Genomic DNA, 13,794 nt, shown 5'->3' with positions numbered 1-13,794 from the left:
CTGACAACAAGTCTTTAGCTGAGATTACTTTGTCAGCATTATTGTACTTAATTTCAAGCACAGAGGGAGTTTTACTGCCTGAGAATATAAACAACAAACTGTTTTGAATATCCACCCAAGTCTACCCAGTGTAACCCCTCTCCTCTCTGCAGACACTTCAGTCTGTGCATTTCCATCCAAGTTCATCATTTGCTGAATCTTCAAACAGAAACGAATCTGCAGCAATCTCATGTTTCTTTTTTTTTATAAATGGTCGTGCACAATAATATATTGGAAGATTTGCTTTGAACTATCACCTCTCAATAGCACCGCTCCAAACCCTCCTCTGCTTACCCCAGATGTGTTTGTAATTTGCATTTATGTGCCAAACAAGCAACCTATGTTTCCAAGCAACCTACTGTACAGTTTTCTCAAAGTAATAAAGTAAAACTGCTGAAAACATCCAAGCCAGACCTCGGATTTGGCTTATAGTTTAAAAGACCATATTCTGACACTGGTGACGGGTTGACAGATGGCAATGCTCAGAAAGCCCTGAATGACAAACTTAACAAAATAGTTAAAATTAGGTGATATGCTCCAAATGAGCTGAAGAGCACATTTCTGTAAAAGAATACGGATATATGGGAGCTATTTGGATCTATGATTGCAACAAAAATGTATTTCAAAGAAAACCTGTATAGATGTTGGTAGATCCCAACACCTTTCATAACTCCAAAACACTGTGAGAATAAGGTAAAGCACAAATACAGACAGCTTAAAGAAACATTAAAGCAAAAGGCTGCTGAATTGTCAGCCACTGACTTGGGCTTTGTCAGACATGGATACATATATCTACAAAGCCTTTCTAAAAAAGAGGAATGATGGAACCTTAAACACATTTTTGACATAAGGCTATAGACTGACAGCAGAAGGTGATTCAGTTGCAACACTGACTGAACCTACAGTAGAAACCTAAAATGTCACAAAGACTTGTACATATATAAATATGAACATTATCCAGCACATATTTGATAAAGGAAAAGGGAAAAACAGTTTTGATGACATCAGTCTTATCTTCTCTTTTTTCTTTGCTTTTAAGAACTTTTTTTTTTCTTTTTTTTAAACCTACAAAACTATGTCTGATCTAGGAAGTGGTCCAGTTTTGTAACCTCTCAAATGGCTTCAAGTTTGCCAGTAACTGGTTTAACTTGGCTTGTGGGAAATGGTATTTTTTTAAGGACCACTACATATAAAAATACTAAATAAATCACAATATAAATTAAAGCTGCAAGCAGCATTGATCGGGCCCTCGCAACGTCACACACGTCGAGGGTACTGGCAGGACTCTGGTTGATGCGGCAATGCATTTCTGTGACCATCATACACTGCATGCACAAGTTAGATGACATTTCCTGCGTCGACCAGCAGCATAGCAAGACCATGTTGCCAGGTCTTAAGCCTCAAATGTTTTGAGTGTACCTCCGATACAATCATAAATGTAAGCCTGTTAAGATCATTAAGAAAATGAACGTGTGAATGTGCTTCAGTATTTGTAACATAACAGACTGTCAGGTTACTGGGATGGAGTTCAACTCCCTGCAGTGTCCTACTGATTGTATTTGGACTTACATGAAAGTTAACAGAACAGCAGTGTCATTTGTTTTTACTTGAACACTTTAATTTGACACTGTTTTCATTTTAAGCTCTTCTGTAACTTTAGATTGTAGTGTGAAGCATTCATTGTAACATTTAACCTGATTCTCATGTAGAAGCTCTAGACAGATCATTTATACTAATGCCCACTGACATGGTTTGAAAAACACTGTTGATTAACTTTTATTCTCCAAGCATCTTAGTTTGCACATATTTAGATCAGAGAAGTCTTTTTCTCATGGTGTGCCCACAAACCCTGTTTGGGCCGCTGTTATTAAAGAATTCTGTTTACGTCCGTGGTTGCCAGTAGGTGGCGCTATGACTATGAGTTAATATTGGCATGCAGAAGTCCTAAAATCACGACAGCAATCAAGCATGTCAAGTTTGGGGCAGTTTTGACAAAGTAAGGTTGAGTTACAAAAGCTTGATGGATGATGGCGAATCATGTAAAATTGCCGCGACACCAAGTCCATGTTTGATGAATTCTAAACTTTTAATCACAAAGGTCTTTAGATTGTTCTGACCAAATTCTAAGCTGATCTGATTATTTACCTAGGACTAGTTCGTAGTACAGCACCTGGAAATGGGAAAAATACACGAGAAATTCATACAAAATTAGAAATGGCTGACTTCCGGTTGGGTTTAGAGCATGGACCCTAAGACTTTTTTTTAAATCCACATGTGATACATCTGCTTACCAAATGTTATACATCTAGGTGAAACGTACTGCGAGGGCTGCATCGTCGAAATATTGTAGGGGGGCGCTATCGAGCCGAGTTGCCACTCTGAAGCATTAAAATCACATCAGATAACTACATTCAGGATTTTAAATGTGTGTGACAAGTTTGATTTTGTTTTGAGTATTTTTAGCCCTTCAAAAACACTTTTGTTTTTCATGGAGAGGAATGCGTCAGCACAGCAAGGGAATTTCATGAAACAACAAGCTTTGAGTAACTTTTAATCACAAAGGTCTTTAGATTGTTCTGACCAAATTCTAAGTTGATCTGATTAGTTCCCTGGGAGGAGTTCGTTAAAGTAGAGCGCCTGGAAATTGAAAAAACGACACTAGAAATTCAGACTAAATTCAAAATGGCTGACTTCCGGTTGGGTTTAGGTAATGGCCCCAAGAGACTTTTATTTAAGTCCACATGTGATACATGTGCCTACCAAATTTTGTTAATCTATGTGAAACGTACTGCGAGGGCTGCTTCGTCGAAATTTTGTAGGGGGCGCTATTGAGCCGATTTAACACTCTGATTGAATAAAATCATATTATAGAACTACATTTTGGCCTTGTGATCTGTCTGTCAAGTTTGTTTGTGTTTTGAGCTTTTTTAACCTCTCCAAATGACCATCGTTTTTCACGGCGAAGACTGCGTTACCACGGCAACGGCGTTCGACGAAACATCAAAAGCTTAGAGAACTGGCATTATGAACTTCTTACATTTGTGTGGAACAAATTTGATGTTGATCTGATTTTCCAACTAAGAGAAACAAGCCAAAGTATAAAGACTTTAACTTACTGTTGCCAGTAGGTGGCGCTATGACTATGATTCAAAATTGGCTTGCAGATGTCTTCAGGCCTGGAGTTTAATCAAACATGTGAAATCTGGTAAAGATCTGATGATGCGGAGTCGAGTTACATCAGTTTATTCGTTCATGGCGAAGGATCGAAATTCGCAGAGCCGCCACGTCGCCACGCTTCGACAACTTCCTACAATTTTCACAATGAAGCATTATCAAGGTCTTAAGGCTTTTGTGACAAAATTTGAGAGGGATCCGATTAATCTGTGAGCAGTAGGGTGTCAAAGTACACAACCTATGACTTCCTGTTGCCACTAGGTGGCGCTATTACTATGATTCAAAATTGTCATATACATGTGTTCAGGGTCAGGATGTTATGACATATGAGAAATTTGGAGCAGATTAGGCAATGTACAGCCGAGTTACAACAACTTCCTGTTTCATGGCGAATGGTGTTTTTTTGCCGCCACGCCAGAAACACATAGTTCGATAACTTTTTGATCTTTGAGTATCGTTTCACTGCCAAGGTCTCAAGAGCATACTGACCAAATCTGAAGGCAATCGGGTTTAATCTCTAGGAGGAGTTCGTTAAAGTACGGCGCCTTGAAACGGTCCAAAAACGTCATAAAATTCAAAATGGCCGACTTCCTGTTTGGTTTAGGATATACCTCCTTTTGACTTTTTTGTGCATCCCATCACGTTCCACATACCTACCAAATTTCATACAGCTAGGTGAAACCCAAAGTTGGGGCTACTCTGTAGGGGGCGCTATCGAGCCAAAATGTCATGCCGCAGCTGGACACCCCAATAATATTGGAATTTTCACCACGATTGAATTTTGTGCCAAATTTCAAAAGATTCCCAGTATCCCAAGCACCTCCTTTTTGCGATGAAACTGGTACGATAATAATAATAATAATAATTAAAGCTGCAAGCAGCATTGATCGGGCCCTCGCAACGTCACACACGTCGAGGGTACTGGCAGGACTCTGGTTTATGCGGCAATGCATTTCTGTGACCATCATACACTGCATGCACAAGTTAGATGATCATTTCTGCGTCGACCAGCAAGACCATGTTGCCAGGTCTTAAGCCTCAAATGTTTTGAGTGTACCTCCGATACAATCATAAATGTAAGCCTGTTAAGATCATTAAGAAAATGAACGTGTGAATGTGCTTCAGTATTTGTAACATAACAGACTGTCAGGTTACTGGGATGGAGTTCAACTCCCTGCAGTGTCCTACTGATTGTATTTGGACTTACATGAAAGTTAACAGAACAGCAGTGTCATTTGTTTTTACTTGAACACTTTAATTTGACACTGTTTTCATTTTAAGCTCTTCTGTAACTTTAGATTGTAGTGTGAAGCATTCATTGTAACATTTAACCTGATTCTCATGTAGAAGCTCTAGACAGATCATTTATACAAATGCCACTGACATGGTTTGAAAAACACTGTTGATTAACTTTTGTTCTCCAAGCATCTTAGTTTGCACATATTTAGATCAGAGAAGTCTTTTTCTCATGGTGTGCCCACAAACCCTGTTTGGGCCGCTGTTATTATAGAATTTTGTTTACGTCCGTGGTTGCCAGTAGGTGGCGCTATGACTATGAGTTAATATTGGCATGCAGAAGTCCTAAAATCACGACAGCAATCAAGCATGTCAAGTTTGGGGCAGTTTTGACAAAGTAAGGTTGAGTTACAAAAGCTGGATGGATGATGGCGAATCATGTAAAATTGCCGCGACACCAAGTCCATGTTATCCGATGAAACATCAAGCTTTTAGTAACTTTTAATCGTTAAGGTCTTTAGGTTGTTCTGACCAAATTCTAAGCTGATCGAATTATTTCCCTAGGAGGAGTTCGTAGTGCAGCACCTGGAAAAGGAAATAAAACCACAAGAAATTCATACAAAATTCAAATTGGCTGACTTCCGGTTGGGTTTAGAACATGGACCCCTAAGACTTTTTTTTAAGTCTACATGTGATACACCTGCTTACTTAATTTCATACATCTAGGTGAAACGTATTGCGAGGGCTGCATCGTCAAAATATAGTAGGGGGCGCCATCGAGCCGAGTTGCCACTCTGAAGCATTAAAATCACATCAGATAACTACATTCAGGATTTTAAATGTGTGTGACAAGTTTGATTTTGTTTTGAGTATGTTTAGCCCCTCAAAAACACCTTTGTTTTTCATGGTGAGGAATGCATCGCCACGGCAACGGCATTTCACGAAACAACAAGCTTTGAGTAACTTTTAATCACAAAGGTCTTTAGATTGTTCTGACCAAATTCTAAGTTGATCTGATTAGTTCCCTGGGAGGAGTTCGTTAAAGTAGAGCGCCTGGAAATTGAAAAAACGACACTAGAAATTCAGACTAAATTCAAAATGGCTGACTTCCGGTTGGGTTTAGGGCATGGCCCCAAGAGACTTTTATTTAAGTCCACATGTGATACATGTGCCTACCAAATTTTGTTAATCTATGTGAAACGTACTGCGAGGGCTGCTTCGTCGAAATTTTGTAGGGGGCGCTATTGAGCCGATTTAACACTCTGATTGAATAAAATCATATTATAGAACTACATTTTGGCCTTGTGATCTGTGTGTCAAGTTTGCTTGTGTTTTGAGCTTTTTTAACCTCTCCAAATGACCATCGTTTTTCACGGCGAAGACTGCGTTACCACGGCAACGGCGTTCGACGAAACATCAAAAGCTTGGAGAACTGGCATTATGAACTTCTTACATTTGTGTGGAACAAATTTGATGTTGATCTGATTTTCCAACTAAGAGAAACAAGCCAAAGTATAAAGACTTTAACTTACTGTTGCCAGTAGGTGGCGCTATGACTATGATTCAAAATTGGCTTGCAGATGTCTTCACGCCTGGAGTTTAATCAAACATGTGAAATCTGGTAAAGATCTGATGATGCGGAGTCGAGTTACATCAGTTTATTCGTTCATGGCGAAGGATCGAAGTTTGCCGAGCCGCCACGTCGCCGCCCTTCGACAACTTCTTACAATTTTCACAATAAAGCATTATCAACATCTTAAGGCTTTTCTGACAAAACTTTAGAGGGATCGGAATAATCTGTGAGGAGCAGGATGTCAAAGTACAAAACGTACAACTTCCTGTTGCCACTAGGTGGCGCTATTACTGTGATTCAAAATTGTCATATACATGTGTTTAGGGTCAGTATGTTATAACATCTGAGAATTTTGGAGCAGATTAGGCAATGTACAGCCGAGTTACAACAACTTCCTGTTTCATGGCGAATGGTGTTTCTTTGCCGCCACGCCACGGACACATAGTTCGATAACTTTTTGATCTTTGAGTATCGTTTCACTGCCAAGGTCTCAAGAGCATACTGACCAAATCTGAAGGCAATTGGGTTTAATCTCTAGGAGGAGTTCGTTAAAGTACGGCGCCTTGAAACGGTCCAAAAACGTCATAAAATTCAAAATGGCCGACTTCCTGTTTGGTTTAGGATATACCTCCTTTTGACTTTTTTGTGCGTCCCATCACGTTCCACATACCTACCAAATTTCATACAGCTAGGTGAAACCCAAAGTTGGGGCTACTCTGTAGGGGGCGCTATCGAGCCAAAATGTCATGCCGCAGCTGGACACCCCAATAATACTGGAATTTTCACCACGATTGAATTTTGTGCCAAATTTCAAAAGATTCCCAGTATCCCAAGCACCTCCTTTTTGCGATGAAACTGGTACGATGATAATAATAATAATAATAATAATAATAATAATAATAATAAAAAACATTAGAATAACAATAGGTCCTCCGCTCCGACTACGTCGGTGCTCGGGCCCTAATTAAAGCTGCAAGCAGCATTGATCGGGCCCTCGCAACTTCACGCACGTCGAGGGTACTGGCAGGACTCTGGTTGACGCGGCCATGCATTTCTGTGACCATCATACATTGCGTGCACGAGTTAAACAGTATTTCCTGGTACTGGCAGGACTCTGGTTGACGCGGCCATGCATTTCTGTGACAATCATAAACTGCGTGCACGAGTTAAACTATATTTCCTGCCTCAACCAGCAGCGTAGCAAGATCATGTTGCCAGGTCTTAAGCCTCAAATGTTTTGATTGTACCTCCGATACAATCATAAATGTAAGCCTGTTAAGATCATTAAGAAAATGAATATGTGTGAATGTGTTTCAGTGTTTATAAAATAACAGACCGTCAGTTTACTGGGATGGGGTTCAACTCCCTGCAGTGTCCTGCTGACTTTCTTATATGAAAGTTAACAGAACAGTATTGTTATTTGCTTTTACTTTAACACTTTAATTTAACACTGTTTTCATTTTAAGCTCTTCTATAACTTTAGATTGTAGTGTGAAGCATTCATTGTAACATTTAACGTGATTTTCATGTAGAAGCTCTGGACAGATCATTTATACTAATGCCCACTGACATGGTTTGAGAACCACTGTTGTCTAACTTTTGCTCTCCATGCATCTTAGTTTGCACATATTTAGATCAGAGAAGTCTTTTTCTCATGGTGTGCACACAAACCCTTTAAATAAATTCAGTGTTTGGGCTGCTGTAATTAAAGGATCCTGCTTACTTCTGTGGTTGCCAGTAGGTGGTGCTATGACTATGAGTTAATATTGGCATGCAAAAGTCCTAAAATCATGACGGTAATCAAGCATGTCAAGTTTGGGACAGTTTTGTCAAAGTACAGTTGAGTTACAACAGCTTGGTGGATGATGGCGAACAATGTAAAATGGCTGCTACACCAAGTCCATGTTGTTTGATGAAACCTCAAGCTTTTAGTAACTTTTAATCACTACGGTCTTTAGATTGTTCTGACCAAATTCTAAGTTGATCGGATTAATTCCCTAGGAGGAGTTTGTAGTACAGCACATGGAAATGGAAAAAAACAGGAGAAATTCATACAAAATTCAAAATGGCTGACTTCCGGTTGGGTTTAGAGCATGAACCCCTAAGACTTTTTGTTAAGTCTACATGTGATACATCTGCTTACCAAATTTTATACAGCTAGGTGAAACGTACTGCGAGGGCTGCATCGTCAAAAAATTGTAGGGGGCGCTATCGAGCCAACTTGCCGCTCTGAAGCATTAAAATCACATCAGATAACTACATTCAGGATTTTAAATGTGTTTGACAAGTTTGGTTACGTTTTGAGCATTTTTAGCCCATCAAAAACACTTTTGTTTTTCATGGCGAAGAATGCGTCGCCACGGCAACGGCATTTTACGAAACAACAACCTTTGAGTAACTTTTCATCACAAAGATCTTTAGATTGTACTGACCAAATTTGAAGTCGATCTGATTAATTCCCTAGGAGGAGTTCGTTAAAGTAGAGCCCCTGGAAATGTCTAAAACGACACTAGAAATTCATACAAATTTCAAAATGGCTGACTTCCGGTTGGGTTTAGGGCATGGCCCCAAGAGACTTTTATTTAAGTCCACATGTGATACATGTGCCTACCAAATTTTGTTAATCTATGTGAAACGTACTGCGAGGGCTGCTTCGTCGAAATTTTGTAGGGGGCGCTATTGAGCCGATTTAACACTCTGATTGAATAAAATCATATTATAGAACTACATTTTGGCCTTGTGATCTGTGTGTCAAGTTTGCTTGTGTTTCGAGCTTTTTTAACCTTTCCAAATGACCATCGTTTTTCACGGCGAAGACTGCGTTACCACGGCAACGGCGTTCGACGAAACATCAAAAGCTTAGAGAACTGGCATTATGAACTTCTTACATTTGTGTGGAACAAATTTGATGTTGATCTGATTTTCCAACTAAGAGAAACAAGCCAAAGTATAAAGACTTTAACTTACTGTTGCCAGTAGGTGGCGCTATGACTATGATTCAAAATTGGCTTGCAGATATCTTCAGGCCTGGAGTTTAATCAAACATGTGAAATCTGGTAAAGATCTGATGATGCGGAGTCGAGTTACATCAGTTTATTCGTTCATGGCGAAGGATCAAAGTTCGCTGAGCCGCCACGTCGCCGCCCTTCGACAACTTCTTACAATCTTCACAATGAAGCATTATCAACATCTTAAGGCTTTTCTGACAAAACTTTAGAGGGATTGGAATAATCAGTGAGGAGCAGGATGTCAAAGTACAAAACGTACAACTTCCAGTTGCCACTAGGTGGCGCTATTACTATGATTCTAAATTGTCATATACATGTGTTCAGGGTCAGGATGTTATGACATATGAGAAATTTGGAGCAGATTAGGCAATGTACAGCCGAGTTACAACAACTTCCTGTTTCATGGCGAATGGTGTTTTTTTGCCGCCACGCCACGGACACATAGTTCGATAACTTTTTGATCTTTGAGTATCGTTTCACTGCCAAGGTCTCAAGAGCATACTGACCAAATCTGAAGGCAATCGGGTTTAATCTCTAGGAGGAGTTCGTTAAAGTACGGCGCCTTGAAACGGTCCAAAAACGTCATAAAATTCAAAATGGCCGACTTCCTGTTTGGTTTAGGATATACCTCCTTTTGACTTTTTTGTACGTCCCATCACGTTCCATATACCTACCAAATTTCATACAGCTAGGTGAAACCCAAAGTTGGGGCTACTCTGTAGGGGGCGCTATCGAGCCAAAATGTCATGCCGCAGCTGGACACCCCAATAATACTGGAATTTTCACCACGATTGAATTTTGTGCCAAATTTCAAAAGATTCCCAGTATCCCAAGCACCTCCTTTTTGCGATGAAACTGGTACGATAATAATAATAATAAAAAACATTAGAATAACAATAGGTCCTCCGCTCCGACTACGTCGGTGCTCGGGCCCTAATAATAATAATAATAATAAAAAACATTAGAATAACAATAGGTCCTCCGCTCCGACTACGTCGGTGCTCGGGCCCTAATAATAATAATTCCTACAGTTTCAATAGGGACCTCGCGGCCCGACGTTGTCGGTGCTCGGGCCCTAATAATAATAATAATAAAAAACATTAGAATAACAATAGGTCCTCCGCTCCGACTACGTCGGTGCTCGGGCCCTAATAATAATAAACATGAGAAGAACAATAGGTCCTCCGCTCCGACTACGTCGGTGCTCGGGCCCTAATAATAATAATAAACATTTGAAGAACAATAGGTCCTACGCTACCGACTATGTCGGTGCTCGGGCCCTAATAATAATAATAATGAAAAACATTAGAATAACAATAGGTCCTCCGCTCCGACTACGTCGGTGCTCGGGCCCTAAAAACATTAGAATAACAATAGGTCCTCCGCTCCGACTACGTCGGTGCTCGGGCCCTAATTAGTGTTATTTATAATCCCTCTGTGGACAATGGATGGCATTTGAGTCATTACAAATGACAGGATTTTCCAATAGGGTCTTATTTCTGGAACCATACCCAGGAGTTCAAGTTTCACTTCAGTTTTCCACAAGTTATGCTAGTTCAAACATTGGTCCATTGTCCAGTATATCCAATGGGCATCAACTCTTTAGAAAGGCAGCAATTCTGTTACATTTGCTCCCTAGATCAGTACATCCCAGCCACTGTACTTCTTCTGTCTGTATGACGCAAGCCAAATGACAATACTGTGATGCGGCTGGTGTGTTTTGTGCTTAAGGCACAATATTACAGGAGAGAGAGAGAGAGAGAAGCAGAGACAGAAAGGCCATCCACCTGCAGTATATCATCCAGTTTACCATTCTAGTGAAATAACTGAGTGCCGAGAGAGACAACAGCAGATCCAGAGATGCTGAATACTGATGAGTACCATCCATCACTTCAACAAACTACAGGTAAGACAGTTCAGAGTAGTGTAAGTGTCAACTTGTTGATCAGAGTGAGCAGGATGTAACAACAATCATCAAGTGGAAAACAGCTGTGCTTTTTTGTTTACATACTTTCCACCTTTTAACAAGGAGGTGCCAGTAGACAAAGGTTTATCTGCATTATATAGTGTGTGACTGAAGAAACAATGCCGGGAACTAAAAAGGCACACAAGAACATAAACCTCTGTCAACACAAAGCAACTCTTCTACCTTAGAGGCAACACTAAAATACATTTCTCACAATAAAATTGAAACTCAAATGCACTACCTGAAACAGAAAACATATCCTTTAGAACAGGGGTATTCAATTAACATTCCAAAAGGTCCAGATTGAGAAAATCTCCTCAGGCAAAGGTGCGGAACATTACAATAATATCTAACTTGCGCTATTTAGTGCTATATATATATATATATATATATATATATATATATATATATATTCAAGAAGCCTAGTAATGTCTCTGTGTAGCTAACACCTGTCAAAGCAAATAAAGAAAGTACACATCAATTATAATTTAACAATTATTATTCTCAGTTTTCAAATTTATCTGGATGGATTATAAATAATACATAGAAATACATAAATGAATGTTCTTCTCATTTCAAGTAAAATAAGGGCTGGATTAAAGAATAACTGACATGACAGAAAGCTTTTGAAAAATGTGAATCTTAAAATAAAGTACTTCATTTTAGAAAAATGTATTTCACTGAATTGTCTTGCAGCTTTAAATTCAGTTCATTCAGGTGTGAAGTGATGTCAATCAAAAAAGCCACAATATTATATATATAATTTTCTCATCTTCTAAAAAGAGAAATTTGTGTGCAGGGACTTTATCTGTAATAACAGCTGTATTCCTCTCTGTTAATATCATTGTTGGTCAGTGACTTCATGTGTTAAGATTCTGATCATATTGGACTCTTAGATTGTTTATTTTCTGTGTCTTCATTTCAGATGTGAGTGGGTACGTTAAATTTGCTCAAAAGAGTTGTGCTTTGTCTGGTAGTGACGCTTCATTTACCGCTTTTAATAATCGTCACGGTCTCTGAACATTGACATTAAACTGTCCGTGGGAAGAATTCACCAATATGAGTCTGTTCATTGTTGGTTAAAGACTCTGGTCTCTCTGAACACTTTTCTCTCTTTGGAGAACGTCATGTGAAATAACTTCTGACTCACGTAATAATTTTCCTACTCTTCGTTCTCATTCCTCGTCTCCCCCGTGTGTGTAAATCTCATTTGAGTCAGGAAACGTGTCAGAATACCCATATTTGATTGGCTGAGCTGCATCACGTGATGTGATTTACGCCGCTGAACAAGTGCCATAAAGGTTGAAAAGGCTGCGCCGGTTAAAATAAAAGCCCTCTGTCAATCGGTTTTAGGTCCTGGGTCCGGATACAACGGTGTCTGGTTCCGGATCCGGACCGCGGCCCGTCTATTTGTGACCCCTGCTTTAGAACTCGGAATCAAACTTCTGTTTATGTTATCGACACAATAATGGACATAAATCAAGATGAGCTTATTACTAGACCGTTACTTTTTGTCTGGTTGTTTGAGATCGTGACTGACAAACTAAAAGTAGTCAAAACAGGAAAATACACACACACTCAGAAAGTATACATTCTGTGTAGTCAAACGTGTATCTAAAAAAAGGAGGGAGAAGGACAGGATCAGAAAGAATAAGAGGATTGATAGATATATTAAAAGAAAAAATCTCTACTCAAGATGGCATCCTTCTGACAATGAGAAAAATCTCTGCAGTGTCCTCTGTGAAACTGTATTTAGTCTGCTTTTTTTCTGTCTCACTGCCTAATGACTGTCACAATAAGTCTACATTCAGCAGCTATGTGAGGTTATACATAGCCACAGAGTTACTTGGAGCTAAATACAAACATCAGCTTGATAAAACACTCACAGACAGAAAAACACCTCAACTTCTATCTAGCAAACAGTTTGATTGTTTTACAATGAGCGTTGTAGTATCCCTGAGCAGCGAGCATGAATGTAGAAGTCTTGTTTCAAGGTAACTGATACTCAAAGTTTATGCCAACTTCATACTACAGGCCAGCTGTGATTGATAGCGGATTTCCAAAAGCCTTCATAAGTAAATCAACTTTACTTAGTAACCCAGTTTATGACTTTCTATCTGAATTGTGAGGTGTCACTTAAAAGTATTTTGTTGAGTCATCCAGAATTGTGTAAGTCGGACTAATAGTGAGCCGGGCTGAGACTGATTTAAATCCTACAGACTGGAGCCTGACAGCTGAAATGAGATGCTCCGCTGCCGGACTGACTGCTAACAATCAGATAAATGGTTGTTCCTCATTTCCAGCCCTTCATCTGTCTGTTGGTGACTAACACACCAGGCAGGCCCGTAATTCGACTCATTCAACTCTCACCATCTTAGACCTCCCTTGTAAGAAAGTCACATTACATTTATAATACACTTGTAGATAAACTGCTCACTGGAACATCATCAACTACTTTTTCCCCATAAAAAAATGGTATGAAAACAATGCTGTTATTTTGTGTGCGCTAACTGCATTAATATGTGGCTCCATGGGAGGCAGACCTAATCAGCAGAATTAAATGGTCAAAAGAAATCTGCACTGCAACAAAGTAGCAATTAAAAAATGTATCAAGAGTCTTAAGGTTTATCACATTAGCACACATATTGCTGAGACAAACAAAAAATGTATGCAAAACACATCAGTAATAAGAAGGAATTAAAAAGACATTGACAATGAAATATGTCAGTCTTATGAAGATTTGGTAGAATTGCTACAAGTTACATCACTTCTACAAATGGACCCAGGGGGTGATGTGT

At 39.4% G+C, this 13,794-nt stretch overlaps 1 protein-coding gene across 3 annotated transcripts in view; it reads right to left on the bottom strand.

Moving 5' to 3' along the window:
• Nucleotides 1-13,794, bottom strand: part of LOC137870446 (contactin-associated protein-like 4) — a 122,340-nt gene that overhangs the window by 80,339 nt on the left and 28,207 nt on the right. The gene's annotated exons all lie outside the window — the stretch shown is intronic.

Source organism: Cebidichthys violaceus, unplaced genomic scaffold (assembly GCF_023349555.1).
Source record: "Cebidichthys violaceus isolate CVI_PGR_0920_01 unplaced genomic scaffold, fCebVio1.0.p SCAF_13, whole genome shotgun sequence".
Taxonomy (NCBI): Eukaryota; Metazoa; Chordata; class Actinopteri; order Perciformes; family Stichaeidae; genus Cebidichthys; species Cebidichthys violaceus.
Note: the sequence above shows the minus strand (reverse complement) of the source record. Positions and strands in the feature narration are given on the sequence as shown.